This window comes from Mauremys reevesii, linkage group 11 (genome assembly GCF_016161935.1).
Source record: "Mauremys reevesii isolate NIE-2019 linkage group 11, ASM1616193v1, whole genome shotgun sequence".
In the NCBI taxonomy this organism is placed as follows: domain Eukaryota; kingdom Metazoa; phylum Chordata; order Testudines; family Geoemydidae; genus Mauremys; species Mauremys reevesii.
Window position 1 is genome coordinate 28,863,208 of NC_052633.1, and position 17,557 is coordinate 28,880,764.

At 40.4% G+C, this 17,557-nt stretch overlaps 1 protein-coding gene across 11 annotated transcripts in view; it reads right to left on the reverse strand.

Annotated features, from left to right (window-relative positions):
- Window positions 1-17,557, reverse strand: part of GULP1 (GULP PTB domain containing engulfment adaptor 1) — a 271,318-nt gene that overhangs the window by 226,293 nt on the left and 27,468 nt on the right. The gene's annotated exons all lie outside the window — the stretch shown is intronic.

Here is a 17,557-nt window from a genome sequence, read left to right on the forward strand (position 1 = left end):
TTGTTTCAATCCCTATAGCAATAGTTAATTCTTTTTGTGGTAGATAAAATTAAGAACATCTCTCACTGCTTGCCACCTACATCTATGGAACAGTCTTACTGCACTATATATCATCCTGGTAAATTATTTTGGTGTTGGCCTTCCAGATCTTAGTGGGTTTCTTTAAAGAATAGTAAGTAGGTTCTTCCTGTCCATTTGAATGAAGTGTCAACGCTCTTCACAGAAAAGTTACTGGAGTTCTATATTGTAATAGCTTATTCAACTGTAATAAAATAACTAAACTGTATGCCACCTAACTGCCACGTGGACAGAATAGAAAAAATACAGTCACAATAAATGTTTTTACCCTATATAGTTTAGTCCCAGTGCTACGGCAGTTTATTCTGTTTGGGAATCACAATATATTTCTAAATTAGTAAAATTACTGGCTGAGCTTTGCCCAGGATAGGAAAAAAATAACCTATTGTATTACAGTCCAGGACAAACAAAACACCAGTCCAGACAAGTGAAATTTAACCACTTGCTGCCTATCAGACATCAGCTGCCAAGCTTAAAAACCTGCAGTTGTTCATTAGCTGACCAACATGTCCCCCTGCGTCTTACCACGTAAAATGGCCTTTCAGCTCAGTTCCCTTTAAGTACCACTAACTGTAGAAGAAAGAGATGATTTGCCTGACCAGTCCTCCGGCACAGTTTAGCCAGTCACACTCTACACTGCACCTCAGGAAGAATGCACATGGCTAATTATGTATCTTGCTCTTTCTGAAGTGCAGAATTAAATGCAATTGCCATTTGGTGTTGTTCACAAAGAAATGGAGATGGGAGTACAGCTCATTTATCAGCGTCCAGTCAGTCAAGGCACTCAGGGTCTTGAAGTGTAGGTCATATCACACCAACAGCTTGTACCATGGGCAGGAGGGATAAAACATGCTGAGCACAGAACAGAATAATTAAAAACTTAAAGATCTAAGCTGTCTTTGGAGAAGTTACCCTAAAAATCGCCGAGTTTGTCATTAATGTCAAATATTGCAGAGAGCTTGCAAGGGCTAGTACAAGCTGCTGGTGTGATTCAGTGCTAATAGAGTGCACACAATCTAACAGAGGTGTCTTGCATTTCCTTTAAGATCTCCCCCATGCTAGTGGGTTTATATTCATGAATTCTGAGTAAAGGTTTCTTTTTTAAGGTAGGAATTAATGGTAAATGGTAAATTCTCAGAATGGAGAGGGGTAACTAGTGGTGTTCCCCAAGGGTCAGTCCTAGGACCAATCCTATTCAATTTATTCATAAATGATCTGGAGAAAGGGGTAAACAGTGAGGTGGCAAAGTTTGCAGATGACACTAAACTACTCAAGATAGTTAAGACCAAAGCAGATTGTGAAGAACTTCAAAAAGATCTCACAAAACTAAGTGATTGGGCAACAAAATGGCAAATGAAATTTAATGTGGATAAATGTAAAGTAATGCACATTGGAAAAAATAACCCCAACTATACATACAACATGATGGGGGCTAATTTAGCTACAACGAGTCAGGAAAAAGATCTTGGAGTTATCGTGGATAGTTCTCTGAAGATGTCCACGCAGTGTGCAGAGGCGGTCAAAAAAGCAAACAGGATGTTAGGAATAATTAAAAAGGGGATAGAGAATAAGACTGAGAATATATTATTGCCCTTATATAAATCCATGGTACGTCCACATCTCGAATACTGTGTACAGATGTGGTCTCCTCACCTCAAAAAAGATATTCTAGCACTAGAAAAGGTTCAGAAAAGAGCAACTAAAATGATTAGGGGTTTAGAGAGGGTCCCATATGAGGAAAGATTAAAGAGGCTAGGACTCTTCAGTTTGGAAAAGAGGAGACTAAGGGGGGACATGATAGAGGTATATAAAATCATGAGTGATGTTGAGAAAGTGGATAAGGAAAAGTTATTTACTTATTCCCATAATACAAGAACTAGGGGTCACCAAATGAAATTAATAGGCAGCAGGTTTAAAACAAATAAAAGGAAGTTCTTCTTCACGCAGCGCACAGTCAACTTGTGGAACTCCTTACCTGAGGAGGTTGTGAAGGCTAGGACTATAACAATGTTTAAAAGGGGACTGGATAAATTCATGGTGGCTAAGTCCATAAATGGCTATTAGCCAGGATGGGTAAGAATGGTGTCCCTAGCCTCTGTTCGTCAGAGGATGGAGATGGATGGCAGGAGAGAGATCACTTGATCATTGCCTGTTAGGTTCACTCCCTCAGGGGCACCTGGCATTGGCCACTGTCGGTAGACAGATACTGGGCTAGATGGACCTTTGGTCTGACCCGGTACGGCCTTTCTTATGTTCTTATGTTCTTATGTTTTTTCAAATTGCAATATCAGATTTTTTGCTTACAGCAGCATGAACTGAATCACAGAGAAAATGTATTTGCAGCCAGGAAAACACTCAAATATCCAGTGGGAAGCACAAGCAAACATGTTACTACAACATAAATGTGTGCTTAGACCCTGACTAAGACCTTTTGTCACACAATACATCATGTAAATCTCCAGCTAGTATCAGATCACTGTAATTAGACAATAAACGTCACTATTCTGTCGACAGACACCCATCCCAGTTCATCATTCAATCTTGGTCCAGCAAGTGCAAGAGCATATACAAGTGCTTCTGTTACCAAGCAGCCCACCTCCCCCTTTACCCTCCTCACACTGCTTTCATATACATACTCTATGTTCTGGAACTGAAGAGAGTGCAATAGGTTTCTAATGGGAAACATACACAGCCGGCCTTAGTTGTGGTCACTCTGAGACTTCCAATTTATGACAGTTTGTTCTGTATATTCTGCTATTTCAATATCTATTCTCTAATTATTTCAACATATTGGTCAGTATGTAAAATTACCTAGTGTTTTACTTTGAAGACTCCATCCTAAAACTACTTCTGATCAAGTCTGAGAAGTAGAATACCATTCATATGATTCAGAACATTCAAGGGCCCAAACATTGGTGTACTAAAATGTATACGTTGGCTGTAGGACATTACATTTCCTATGCCATTTTGATATATATTCAAGTTGGAAGAGTTCATTAGCTGATGTGTATGAAAGCATTTGGTTCTTGTATATGGGGTGGATCCAATTAACCCATGAAAGTAGACAACATATGCATCTTAAAGTAATTCCAACAAATGTAATTAACAGAGATAGGACTAATTCTGACTGATCCAGTGAAGGTTTTTCCTGTGATATGTGCACCTGGCTCTGGAGCAGTGAGTGAGATTTTATTTCCTTTTTCATTCCAAACATAGCCCCATCTTTTTTCTCTCCCTACTAGAATGCACCCCACTCCTTAGAAAAAAAGGGTGAAGGCATCACTCTCTAACAACATTTTAGGAAAGGGAATCTGGTGCTTGAATTTATTAAATATTTAAGACTAGTTCTGTCTGTCTCTTCCAGTCAGATGTGACTAGGCTGAACAGTGATTGAGGATTGTGTGCAATCACCAGGAGAAAACAAACAACTGGATTGTTTCATTATCCCCACAGGGAAAGTCAGGGTGCTGGGAAAGAAAGCTTTAAGTAAGTACCACTTACGGTGTTTTAGCTCCTATCACACTGTAGACAATCACTTTTTACTTGCTTACCGTATTCCTAGGAAATGTGGTACACTAGTGCAAGAACACACACAGAACGTAAAGATGGGAGTTAAACTAGCTTCAAGTATAGTAAAGACTAAAACAAAGTCATTGGAAGAGTGGTTTCTATAATTAAAAGACCTAACATTGATTCTCAAAGTAATTGAGAAAAAAACCTTTATTTTAGTAAGTAGGCAGAAGGTCACCGTTTCTTCTATATAAGGAAGATTGACTGAGTGACAAGTGAAAGATGCCAGTTACATTTGATTCTCTGTCACTGACAAGCAATGAGACTGAAATCTCTCATTAGGGGCCTGATCCAAAGCCCCTTGAAGTCAGTAGAAAAACTCATTGATCTTAATGGTCATTAGATTAAGCCTTAAGAAAGAAGTGAAATACTTATTGGCACTTTTCTATGTGGCGTCATTTACAAACATACCGAAGTCAGTAGGTAAAGCCAGAATGGGAGCTGAGAGAACTCAGCTCCTCAGGGGACCAGGCCCTAAAATGGCAACAAACCAACATATCAGAATGACCTTCCACAGTAAGCTTGAAGCAATCATATCAACTCAACTGTACAGCTTACCCAAAACTTCCATTAAGCTAAGACAAATCGAACATTTCATGGTATGTTCTCAGAAAATCTGTCTGCTTTTCGTTTCCCCTCTCCCAAACAAACACTTAAATAGTACCTTTGAAACTTTTCACATTCCAAGCAGCAGTGGTTATGTGACCTGACGCTCCTCTCTATTTGATATTCCTTGACAGTGTGGAGAGGTCACAGCTATTCAGAACTAGTATTCTGCTAACTATTCCATACATTACTAAAACAGGAGGCTTAATTCAAAAACGGTAATCAGGTTCTCAGGACACTAATCATGTGTGTCAGGACTGAAGACCCTGCCTATTGTGCTACCTTGATAAGAAGAGGGTCAGAGCTGTATAGAAGCAAGACAACTAATGACACCTGAAAAGGGCATCTTAGCATTTTATTTATTCAGGGCTTTTGATACAGACACGAGCAAGGTGTGGTATGCAAACTAAAATGTCTCAGGACCAAATTTCAATTCCTCCCGTGTTTCTTTTTACTCCTGGGGATGGGGTTGAAGGGACTGTAATTTACTGCTGTCCATGTCCATTAGTATCCATCTCAAATCAGCTATTTTGTCCTGTGACTGGGCAAGACCCCACCCATTTTTTTGCCCACCTGCTCCAGGGAAGGGTTAGGGCACTAAATGTTCCTGCTTTCTACTACAAGGTTGAAAGTCCTACAGAGACAGCAGAGACAGCAGGTTCGCTGACCCTCCTATGAACATCTGTTAGTCCACATGGAAAATGCCTCTAAACCGACAATCTGCTCCACTCCCTCACCTCCTGAGAGAACACAGCAAACCTTTAATGTAGACAGAAAAGGCTGTTATGTGCACCAGTGCAGTCTTCCAGTGAGATTGCCTGGTGCAGCCTCACCAATGGCTACAATTGGGGAAATTCCCAATCTAGACAAGATCTACTTCAATTTATGCAAATCTATGCAAATTAATAATTACTTGGATTTTTACCCATAGTAACATACTTGCCAACAGCTATGAGCCTGGATACAAAGTCTGGTTAGCCAGCCTATAGGTGAGTATAAGTGTGGTTGTTACCCTCTATTACTTCCCTGCAGTAGTAAGAATCTACCCCATTGTTTGTTTATTTCTCTATCTGTCTTCAACATGCCAAAGGCTTCTGGAGTGCTGGATAGAGGCTCTGTGTTTTTTATAAACAGTCTAAGGTCTAATCAGCAATCATCTCAGCACAATCACATCCTTGTAACCAAATGGAGACCCATTTTGACTTTGAACTCCACTAGACTGCATCTTCTGTCATTGGCTTCCCACACCACAGTTGCTTCCGAGTTCCCCATATTATAAAGTTATGGGAGGAGAGAACAAACATTTACACACTGTTCCATTAGAAGCAAGTTTCTCAACAGCACAGCAGTATTCAGAAGCACAACTATCAATCTTTTTTTCACTAAAACACTTTTTCAGAAGCAGCAGAAATACTGAAGTATCTGGTCTTTTGTTAATCTCTTAAAGCAGTAGTGACAATGTCATTTTGAATAAACAGTCATATTCCTTTATCTGTCTTAAGTACTGACAGCCACATCTGCACATTCCATGATCTAACCTGACAAGGAAGAGCAAAGAAAGAAAAGTAAAGCAAGGAATAAAATAAGCAGCATGTGAAAATGAGATAAAAAGTAACCAAGAAGGAAAGTGACATGGAAGGGTTATGAATAATAAACAAAGTTGACATGAGTCAAGAGATCTTTACTTAATACAGTGGTCTTGGATACATAATAACTGCCTTTGGTCTATAGTTATTATGGTCTCATCTTCCTTGAAATGGCAGTTTAAAGTATTGTGATCATAGCATGAGAAGTATAATATAAACTAGGGCTGTTGATTTATCGCAGTTAACTCATGCGATTAACTCAAAAAAATCAATCACAATTAATTGCACTATTAAATTTCAATTGGTATTCTATTATTTATTAAATATTTTGGATTTTTTCTACATTTTCATATATATTGTATTCTGTGTTGTAACTGAACACAGTATATATTATTTTTGCTTACAAATATTTGCACTGTAAAAATGATAAACAAAAATATAGTATTTTTCAATTCACCTCATACAAGTACTGTAGTGCAATCTCTTTGTCGTGAAAGTGCAATTTACAAATGTAGATTTTTTTTTTCGTTACATGACTGCTCTCAAAAACAAAACAATGTAAAACTTCAAAGCCTACAAGTCCATTTGGTCCTACTTCTTGTTCTTTGTTCAGCCAACTGCTAAAACAAACGCGTTTGTTTACATTTAAGGGAGATAATGCTGCCCTCTTCTTATTTACAATTTACAATGTCACCAGAAAGTAAGAACAGGCATTTGCATGGTACTTTTGTAGCCAGCATTGCAAGGTATTTAGGTGCCAGATATGCTAAACATTTGTATGCCCGTTCATGCTTCGGCCACCATTCCAGAGGACATGCTTCCATGCTGATGACATTCATTAAAAAACATAAGAGATAATTAAATTTCTGACTAAACGTCTTGGGGCAGAATTGTATGTCCCCTGCTCTGTTTTACCCGCATTCTGCCATACATTTCCTGTTATAGCAGTGTCGGAGGATGACCCAGTACATATTGTTCATTTTAAGAACACTTTCACCGCAGATTTAACAAAACGAAAAGAAAGTACCAATGTGAGATTTCTAAAGATAGCTACAGCACTTGACCCAAGGTTTAAGAATCTGAAGTGCCTTCCAAAATCTGAGAGGGCCGAGTTGTGGTGCTTGCTTTCAGAAGTCTTAAAAGAGCAACACCCCAATGTGGAAACTACAGGACCCGAACAACCAAAAAAGAAAATCAACCTTCTGCTGGTGGCATCTGACTCAGATAATAAAAATGAACATGCATCAGCCCGCACTTCTTTGAATTGTTATCGAGCAGAAGCCATCATCAGCATGGATGCATGTCTTCCGGAATGGCTGATGAAGCATGAAGGGATATATGAATCTTTAGCACATCTGGCACATAAATATCTTGCGACGCCAGCTACAACAGTGCCACGAGAAGGCCTGTTCTCACTTTCAGGTGACATTGTAAACAAGAAGGGGGCAGCACTATCTCCTGCAAACGTAAACAAACTTGTTTGTCTGAGCAATTGGCTGAACAAGAAGTAGGACTGAGTGGACTTGCAGGCTCTAAAATTTTACATTGTTTTATTTTTGAATGCAGGGGTTTTTTTGTACATAATTCTACATTTGTAAGTTCAACTTTCATAATAAAGAGATTGCATTACAGTACTTGTATTAGGTGAATTGCAAAATACTATTTCTTTTGTTTTTTACAGTGCAAATACTTGTAATCAAAAATAAATATAAAGTGAGCACTTTACACGTTGTATTCTGTGTTGTAATTGAAATCAATATATTTGAAAATGTAGAAAACATCCAAAAATATTTAAATAAATGGCATTCTATTATTTTTTAATTGCACGATTAACCGCGTGATTAATTTGTTTAATCACTTGACTGCCCTAATATAAACTCTATGTTATTCTTCACTACGGTATCACTACCAGAATGGAATATTGTATCAATTTTATTCCTTAAAATGTGTGTGAGTGTTTTGGTTATTGTAAAAACAGTAGGAAATATTTCCAGTCAGGCACATCTTATCAAAAGATAACTAGAACAAAAACAAAATAAGAAACTTTTGAAAAGCCTGACATAGCTGAGACAGAATCTAACATAAAACATTAAATGGTTCTGCAGTATATAGCTAATGACAATTGGAGATGAGTCACTGAACAAAACACTGAATAAAAGTAAATATTAATAGTTGTATATATTACTGCAGCCATTCCTTTGGTGTATCAGAAGAGCAGCCTTTACTATAAATGGCAGATGTACTGCATTGATCCTGAATGGCTTAGTGTGTAATATTATGAATATAAATTTGCTCACACACAAAAAATCTAAGCAGAGCTCTATTCCTTGTTGGACACAACAATTAGCACTGTGCTGAGCAATTATCTTATTAAGAATCATGAAGTTATTTTACAGGCAAAAAACTCCCACAGCAAGTTTCTTGTATATGGGTAACCACTGGTCTGTAAATAACTGCTGGGATTAGTGAAAAAAATCGCAGGATCAAACACTAGTAATTTAAACACCTGATATTCTTATTTCAAAATGTGTCAAGTACTGCCAAACATATCCCACCACTCAGCAAAATGTCAGTCATTAACAATGATAATGCAACATGCAATCTGAATCAGACTGAGAAACTGGAAGAAGAAAAAAAAAAGAATTTGGTGTGGTACCCTGGTCATAAGAAAAAAAAAATACTAAAATAAAAAAGAGCTTACATAGAGAAAAGGTGGTAAACTACATAATAAACTCAATCCTGGGGAGGAAGGGTAATGGATCAGCATTCATGTTACACTCCGCATCAGTACCCAGCCCAAGCCAGGGAAGCTAATGAGCCAACCAGCGGACCAAATTCAACGATCCAGCCAGCGGACCTGTGGCACATTGCACATGCACTAAGAAGAACTCAATCCCACAAGGCATTAAGCACTCTAACTCTAATGCAGCAAATTACCTTAAGCACACACTTAATTTTAAGCATCCAAGCAGTCCCCATTGACTTCAATATCTCATGGGACTACAAACATACTTAACATTAAAAACACATGCTTAAGTGTATCAGAGCCAAAGCACTCTGTAATTTCAGAACTGAACTGTTAGAACTCAGCAAAATAGGAAGCTTTGGATTACAGAGATCACCATTTGCTATCTATCATATCTGTCATTTGTCCTACTGGTTTGACATCTTCATTCAGGATGATGTGGCAATAATAAGCAGAGACCATAAACTCAGATGTAGCTTTTTATTATTAGTCACTAATAAGACCCCCATTATCAATGATCCAGTCATGGTCTAGGCATTCAACCTTGCATGAATTACTGAGACGTGGCTGGATGACAGATTTACCCAGCCAAATATCTGATCCAGTGATACATGGCTGAGCTTTTGCATTTGATCTCCAGAGCAGAATGTATCGAGTGCCAAAGATTGAAGAATCCATCTTATGTCTGTGGATCCTAGGATAGAATACATGGGTAATTTTAGTTAGTTACCTATTCTCCTTGTCAGGAATTTGCTGGAATTCCTGCCAGACCCTAATGGCATTTTGCCTGGTCTATGACTGGAATTTCGGAGCCTTATTGCCTGGGCAATTTTAACATATTTATATGTAGGCATTTCTATCACTCACACAGTAGCAACTGAGCAATGTATAAACGCACAAATAAGTCATTTATCTCTTCCTTCTCCTCCTTTAAAAGTGTTTTTTACCATTACTGAATTCTAATGTTTGGGTCTTTCTACATCTAGCTCTTGACAAAGTTGTATGGGGAAGTTCTAAGGTGATCTGCTGGACACATCTAAGTGTGGTGAGATTAGGTTTTATCTAATCTCCTGTAGCGTTTTATAAATCACAGGCAGATATTTAGGATACACTGCTTCCAAATATGAGTTGAACCCCAGGCTTCATCAGCAGAAGCATATCCATTGAGCATGGGGCTAAGTGGAATGGATAAGATTCTGACTGGGTTAGGGCAAAATTCAATTGGCATCTAATATAAAAGTGCAGAGTGGGTTGTGTTCACAGTGCTGATAAAGAGGCATGTGTACAAAACAGAGAGCAATATCTTCCACCCTGAAGGTGGCTGAATTTCAGTGGTGAATGTATGATCTCTGTATATCCCTGTGTCAGAAAGTTTATTTAGCACTTTAGGATGTTTACTAGTACAATCAGTTGAGACACCTGCCCCTCACACATTTATCTCTCCAGTGGCTGTTGCAAACAAGATGCACATATCCCAAATGCATATTTTACTTTCCACCATCCACACGCGCTATTATTAGTAGTATTGTGGTAGTACCTACGAGCCCCAGGAACAGACCCCTGGAGAACCACCATGCTAGGCGCTGTACACAGAACAAAAGGATTTTCCATGAGGACCAAGAGCTTATTAACCTATGAAAGAAAATTCTCCCCAACCCAATGAGAAAGACAGCTTTGTTCTGGCCTCCTTACTCCCTACATGAATTCCACTGAACCTGCAAAATCATAGAATATCAGGAGGTCATCTAGTCCAACCCCCTGCTCAAAGCAGGACCAATCCCCTAACCAGGGCCGGCTCCAGACCCCAGCGCACCAAACGCGCGCTTGGGGCGGCGTCCTGTGGGAGGGCGGCAGGCGGCTCCGGTGGACCTCCCGCAGGCATGCCTGCGGAGGGTCCGCTGGTCCCGTGGAGCATCCGCAGGCGTGCATGCGGGAGGTCCACCGCAGCTGCGGGACCAGCGGACCCTCCGCAGGCACGTCTGCAGGAGGTCCACCGGAGCCACGGGACCGGCGACCGTGGCGTGCCACCCTGCTTGGGGCGGCGCAAATCCTAGAGCCGCCCTTGCCCCTAACAGATTTTTGCCCCAGATCCCTAAATGGCCTCCTCAAGGATTGAACTCACAACCCTGGATTTTGCAGGCCAATGCTCAAACCACTGAGCTATCCCTCCCTGCTTTCATCTCATTCACCTTTGTGAAAACTATCATCTGGGACCCAACAACTGTGTGTGGTGTGCAGGTGCAAATTTAGCAGCATATTGGTAAGTCACATTTGGCTTCCAGGATGAACAGCGCAGTAAGCACCATACTTATTCTTTCATTATAATTAATACATAGGCAGACACTTACTGTTACAAGTGCCAAAGCTCAGTGGGGATCATTCCAAGAAGTGTCTGTCTCATCTACTGGCATTGTCTTTGAGACAAGCTGCACTCTGCATCTCTGACTGGAACAAAGATCACACAGTAGCCACTGCAATAGCAGAACTTAACTATAAAGTGAATGTATGGCTCACCTCCCAAGTTATTATCCCTCATTTTATTACTACTAACAATGGAACCAATGTTCTAAGAGAAATATGATACAGCAAGTCTATGTGTGCGCCATATTTTGAACATTATGTAATCCTGCTGGTGCATAGTTTTCTTATGAATGTCTGAATATTTGGGCTGACCTTGTGGCCAGCAGTTGCGCTTTGCTCTGACCCAGGGAAGAGCCAGTACTGGGGGAAGGGCGCCACAGGAATCTATTTAGAGAAGAGAAAATAAGGACATTTAAAAAGTCATCTTAGGTGGCAAAATTTCAGAAAGGGAGGTTGCTCTTCAGTTAGCAAGGCTCTGACTGCTGAGAATGACTGACATTCTTAATGGTTAACATGGAGACATCTCATCCAGAAGATGTGACTGTGGATATAGCTTGTGACAGACACCAATAAGGATGAGTGGTGTGCAAAGGAGCCCCATGAGCATGACTATCTGAAAGGACACTATAGCAGCACTTAAAAGACGTGACCTTTGCTCACTTGAAGCTGACGGTCTTAAAAGGTAGCCATGACAGCAGCTAAATTAATGGCAAACTACTAACATTTCTATGATGTAACAGGCCACTATTTTAACAAACTGCCTCTCTGTTTGATTTTATTATTTATACAACTTCAGTTACAGGAATTAAGAGCCCATTTCTGCCACACTTCCTCATACTGATTGCAACAAGAATTCTGATGGAGTTCATTACTAATTAATAAGAGTCAGGGTGAAGAATGGGTCCCTACAGTCCTGACCCAACACCCACTAAAGTTCATGGAGAGATACCCAATGACTTCAGTGGGCCTTGGACGAGGACCTTGCTATGTAAATCACACAATATGTAATGTACCGTCTCTCTGACATTTCTTCTTTCAGAATAAAAATCCCATTTGTATCTTTTGCAAGAACAAACAGTGATATTAGTTGCTGTATTTTTGGCTAAATTCAGAATGGGTAGGTGTGTTCTCTCCCCCCACATGGGCTTGATCCAAAGCCCACTCGTGTAAATGGGAGCTTTCCACTTACTTCAAAAGGCTTTGGATCAGGCCCTAACCATTCTTCATACCATCAGTTTGACAACTTAAAGGCTGCCATCCATCCCAGAAGCATCTGTACACTGGGAATGGGTGAAGTGAATGCTCTCGCTCTCTAAGGGGTGTCAGCACACTAGGTTGAGCACTTTAGGATCTTGGCAAGACAATACATCAGAGTCATTATGACTTTTATTTCTAACCTTGCTTGAATTTAAACAATTATAAGCCTGAATTTGTTTAATGTAGAGAATTAAAAATTTACATCACAGCTGGCAATGATTTCTCTGTGTTAAATGATTACAGTAATAAAGTAGTGCTTTAGGCTACATTTACACTGCACACCACGGGACAGCAGCAAATAGGGTATGCGTGGCTACACACCACAGTGAAAAGCAGGATGCGTTCACAATGTGGTGTGGAGCTACATGTGTCAGAGAAAGACTGGTGGAGGAAGGCAGAGGGAAAAGGCTCAACAGTGGGGAGCTGCTGGGGCCTCTCCTCTGCCAGAGCCTTTCCCTGCTGCTGAGGTTTTTCATTGCAGCAGGGAAAGGCTCTGGCAGCCCCTCACTGCAGGAGTCTTTCTCTTCTTCCTCTCCACTGCTGAAGTCCTTCCCCCACTGCTGGAGCCTTAATAATGGTTTAGTGCAGCTTGTGTGTATAGAGTACTAGGAATATCTCATGATGTTAAGATGGTATAATGAGAGCATCTGGCCTGTTCAACAGCACACTTGCTTCTGCAGCAATCACAGAAGGCCATGGATTCATGGCCCAGATCAGCTCAAGACCATTTCTGAGACCATTCCTTTAACATTTCTCTCCTGGCTGCATTTCGGCTAGGAACAACGGCCTCCTCTCACCCCTCACACGTGCGTACTCTCCCCTTTTTAGGGGATCAATGCATTTTTAGTTGGGCAGAGTCCATGACTACGTCCATAGGAAAAAGGCAGGGTATGGGTGGGCAGCCAGTTATTACCGAAAACAACATTGTGAGCCTGATTCCATTCTAACTGAAATCAACAGCAAAACTCCCATTGATTTCAACGGAAGTGTTGTTGGCCTCCACATGGACACCTCAAAGTGGGAAATACTGTGTGAACAGGGCTGGCTGGTGCAATGGGGGTGAAGTGCACTTTCAAAGCAGGGAAAATGGGAGCCATTCCCCATTTTCAGTATGTCCATCTCTCTTCATTCCCCTATATACACACACTTCAGTTTAGTTATCAGAAGACCTGGGCTAGATTCTGTGGTGCACCTCCTGAGAGACACAGCACAGGAGACAAAGGCCAGGTCCCAGAAGAGGGAAAAGGTGTGGTTTTACACTGTCCGTGTACTCTCTGGATTCCTAGTTGCTAATAGTGGATGAAACAGCCCTCAGCATAAACTCGAGCAGCCTCTGAGGGCTGCTGCTGAGAATCCCCCATAGCACTCAGTACTATGAGAATGTCCTCTCCAACCTCCCTTCTCCAACCAACATATCTAATTTTGCTTCATTGACAAAAAAAACTGCATTAGCCATAGAACATGCTATTTAAAAATAAATGTAAGTACAATGTGGAGTCTAAGTCTGCTGTTCTTACTCACAAGAACAGCCCCTCTGAAATAAATAGAACTACTGGGATGAGTATGGGCTGCAGGATCAAGCTCTAAGTCTTCCTATGGGGCCAATGGGTTGTTTAACTCATGGCTAAGCATTTTGTAAATAAAAACATGAGCGATGCCACAAAGGGCTCTTCCGCTAAAAATATGTTCACTGTCAAATATAATGACAAAGCCATTAATCACAATTTAATCCCCATAATCTCCTTTAAAGATAAGATATTTATTCTGGTTTTTAAAAGGGAATGCTGCAACAGTGATATGTATTCAAAATGTTTAAAAGCAGCAATTTACAAGCAAATATATCTATATAGCTAGATATATTTATTAATTCAGTGAGACATTTTTTCTTACATAATTCTTATACTTCTAGTTTGCATCAACACTCATTCTTGTAGAGGAGGTGGTGCTAATTAAATATAAAACAAATCCACAGGGATTTGACAACAGCAGAGATACACAAGAATTCCTTTAAATATACATTAGGTTTTATTTCCTCTCCTTCCCTTTCGTGACAAAAGTTGCTTCACCTCAGACTGAAAGAAATACACTGATGCCACTCTGACAAGGAGTCGGCAAGCAAATAGTGTCTTAGGAGCAATTTGACTAGCTCCCTAACTTCCTTCTGAAACCAGCCAAATCCTGTCATCACTGTGATGAACCGGTCAGAAAAAGAGAGAGCACTCATTTAACATTTCCAGCATGGCTGTTTGAGGAGATGACACAATGTACCTTTATAGTTTATGGTCCTGATTCTTCAAGTCTTTATGAGTATCTCTACACTCACGGGAGTAGTTGCATTGAGTAAACATAGTGCGTATTTATATATAAATACACAAACACAAATATACACATGCAACGGTATATAGTCTATGTATCCATACACAGTGTATATTACATTACTTACACAAAAACTACACTAAAAAGATTATTCAGGTTACAAAGTCAAGCATTCAAAAGTTAAGCAATGCCAGAATTAAGGTTCGCTGTGCAACTTTAATATGGCTCCCATGTGTATATGCTTTATGATACAGTCTAATTACATTTTTTCCCAAGAAACAGTCTCATTCAGCATACCAAAAGGACAGTGCAGCTATTCAATATTATATTAATTCTCCTCATTGGCCCTATGCCTTATTTACTGCACACTATCCAAACCCTGCTCTGATGATAATTATTAACTTCCTTATGGGCTTTTCTATAGTGCTCAGCGCTATGGATAAATTTAACAGAATTTGATTTTTATTTCTTTTTATAATTTCTGTGGATAATATTGATCTTTCTTTTAAAAGCAATTGTTATCAATTTAAATGTTCACAGGTGTGGGAAGTTACGGGGGAATCAGACAATAATTATCAAATGACAGTAGAAATTGAGATTCAAAAAAATAAAGCTTTATCAAACTGTTAAAATACAAATTGCCGACATCACATCAAAATATAAAAAGTAAATGTCATGAAACAAACTCTAAAGTTCTCAAGCAGCATTTTTCTTACTTTTCCTATCTGTAAATTTCTATTATCTAGAAAAATATTTTTTCATCGGTTTGTGTGCGTACGGTGAAATTGATGTTTACCAACAATTACAGATAAAAACCTAATCTTTCTCAGTTTAATTATAGTGAGAGTGCTCCACAAGTATTAATTAATCTATCTTCACAACACCCCTCTGAAGTGAGGGATTGGTATTATTCCGATTTTATAGATGGGGAATTCATTCAAAGAAATGTTTAGGTCAAAAGTATCCACGAATTTTGGCTGCTCAGTTTCAGATGCCTAGGATCTGATTTTTCAGAGTACTTAGCATTATTTAGCACTTTATATTTTCAAAGCACAGCTCCCATTGACTTCATTTAAGTTATGAGTGCTCAGCACTTCTGCAAATCAGACCCCAAGGTCTGAAGTCAGATATCTAGAAAACAAATAAGACACAAGTGATCACCTGAGAAGAGTATGGTTTAAGTTACTTGACTAGTAACGCCTAGAACAGCGGTTCCCAAACTTTAACAACTTGAGAACCCCTTTCACTAAAATGTCAAGTCTCATGAAGCCCCTCCTAAAAATGAGTATTTCCAGGGATTTTCTCCCTTACCTCAACATAAATTATAAAAGCAGTGATCTTGGATATATAAAATTTGTTTTTATGACATGCTTACTACACACTATTTATTATTAGTTATCATTACAGTATTTTTATTACATTATGAAAATGGCAACTCTTCCAAGATCTCACTTTTGTAGCTTATCTCTCTTTTGAAAGGGGAGGGACCCGCGGAGGGGTGTGCTGATGCAGGGGCAGCACATGACCCTCATTGCCCCCCCGTACTGGTGCCTCTGACTCCTATGTTTCATCAAGGAGTATCAGATGTGAAATAGCATGAAGGTATTTAAGAAGCCAACTCAAAGAGTTCCTCCTACACAAGCATTCAGGTCTTGAGCAACAATGCACATTACAACAAAGTTTAAACTTGTTCTTCATAATAATTTAAAAACAACACTAGCAGCCTATTTAATTTTAAAAAACAGCAAAAAATATCCACCTCCCTTTCCATTTCTTATAAGGAGTCTTGAAGTTTAAATCTCCTCAGTGTGATAGATAGGCTTGCTTTGATCTGCTTAGCTCGTGGCAGTCCCCAAGGCTCTGGGCTGCTGACCCCATGCTGCCCGCGGTCCCTATGTAACATTTGGTAATCCCCCAGGGGTTCACGAACCCCAGTTTGGGAACCACTGGCCTAGAACCATCATGGCAGGGCATCATGGCAGGGCAGTGAGCTTCAGTGGACACGTACTCTTCTGCCTATCCTTACTAGTGTGGCCTCCTACGCCCTGTCCCTTCCAATCTTTTTCTTGCTTCCCCACACTGGCCTCCACTCCCCACACTCACATTGGATGAGGAGCCTGTGGGGGCTGGCAATCTCAGTGGGCCTCCTTGGCTCCCTGAGCAACCCAGTCCCAGTTCTCCCAGTCTCTTTGACCAACCAGTAGTAACTGTCGCCCTTATCACATTTGTATCCCTTCCCTCCACCCCACAGATTCTCAGTTCTATTCTTCCTGATCAGCTAGTCACAGTCTCCCCTGGCGCCGCATCCGACTTTAGTATCCCCCACACATACTGGATCTTAATTCCCCCTCTCCATTTCCCTCACCGGATCCCAATCCCAGTTTGAGTCTCCTAGCCCAATCTGTCCCACGTTCCACCCCAGCTCTCAGCCAGTCCCAGTTTCCTTCTCCCTCTGCCAGCCTCCCACACCAGTTTCTCTTCCTTCCTTGCTAGTGGTTGCTTGTCCCAGTCTATTCCCCCTTCCACTACAGATCCTGTTGTCCTCTGCATATGAATCAGGCAGCTTTCTCCCCCACACTGCGTGGGCCTTGCAGTGATGTCGCTGAGGGCATAGAAAATACAGTTTTTGTGTTCTACGTTCAGGTGCCCAGACCCAGCACAGCCCACAGCAGCCTAGAGCTGCAATTATAGGGAAATTCCAGCTCACCCCTGAGCTGGAGTATGCCCAGAGCTGACAGAATCTTCAGGGAATGTGCTTTCCACCTCTAGATGCCCACCTCTGTCCTCAAGCCTTACCTCATTTTCCTTTAATTTAGGACAAACAAACATAAAACATTGGTATTTTTACAGCATGGTTTGTTTGTTCAGTGTTACATAAAAGGAGGGCACTTTAAAACCTCAGGTTACCAAATGTGGTCCTTAATAGGGAACCTGTTGTTATTATAAATCATTTGTATTATAGTAGCACGTAGGAGCCCCAATCATGGACTAGGACCCTGTTGTGCTAGGCACTGTGCAAACAAAACAAGACAGCCCC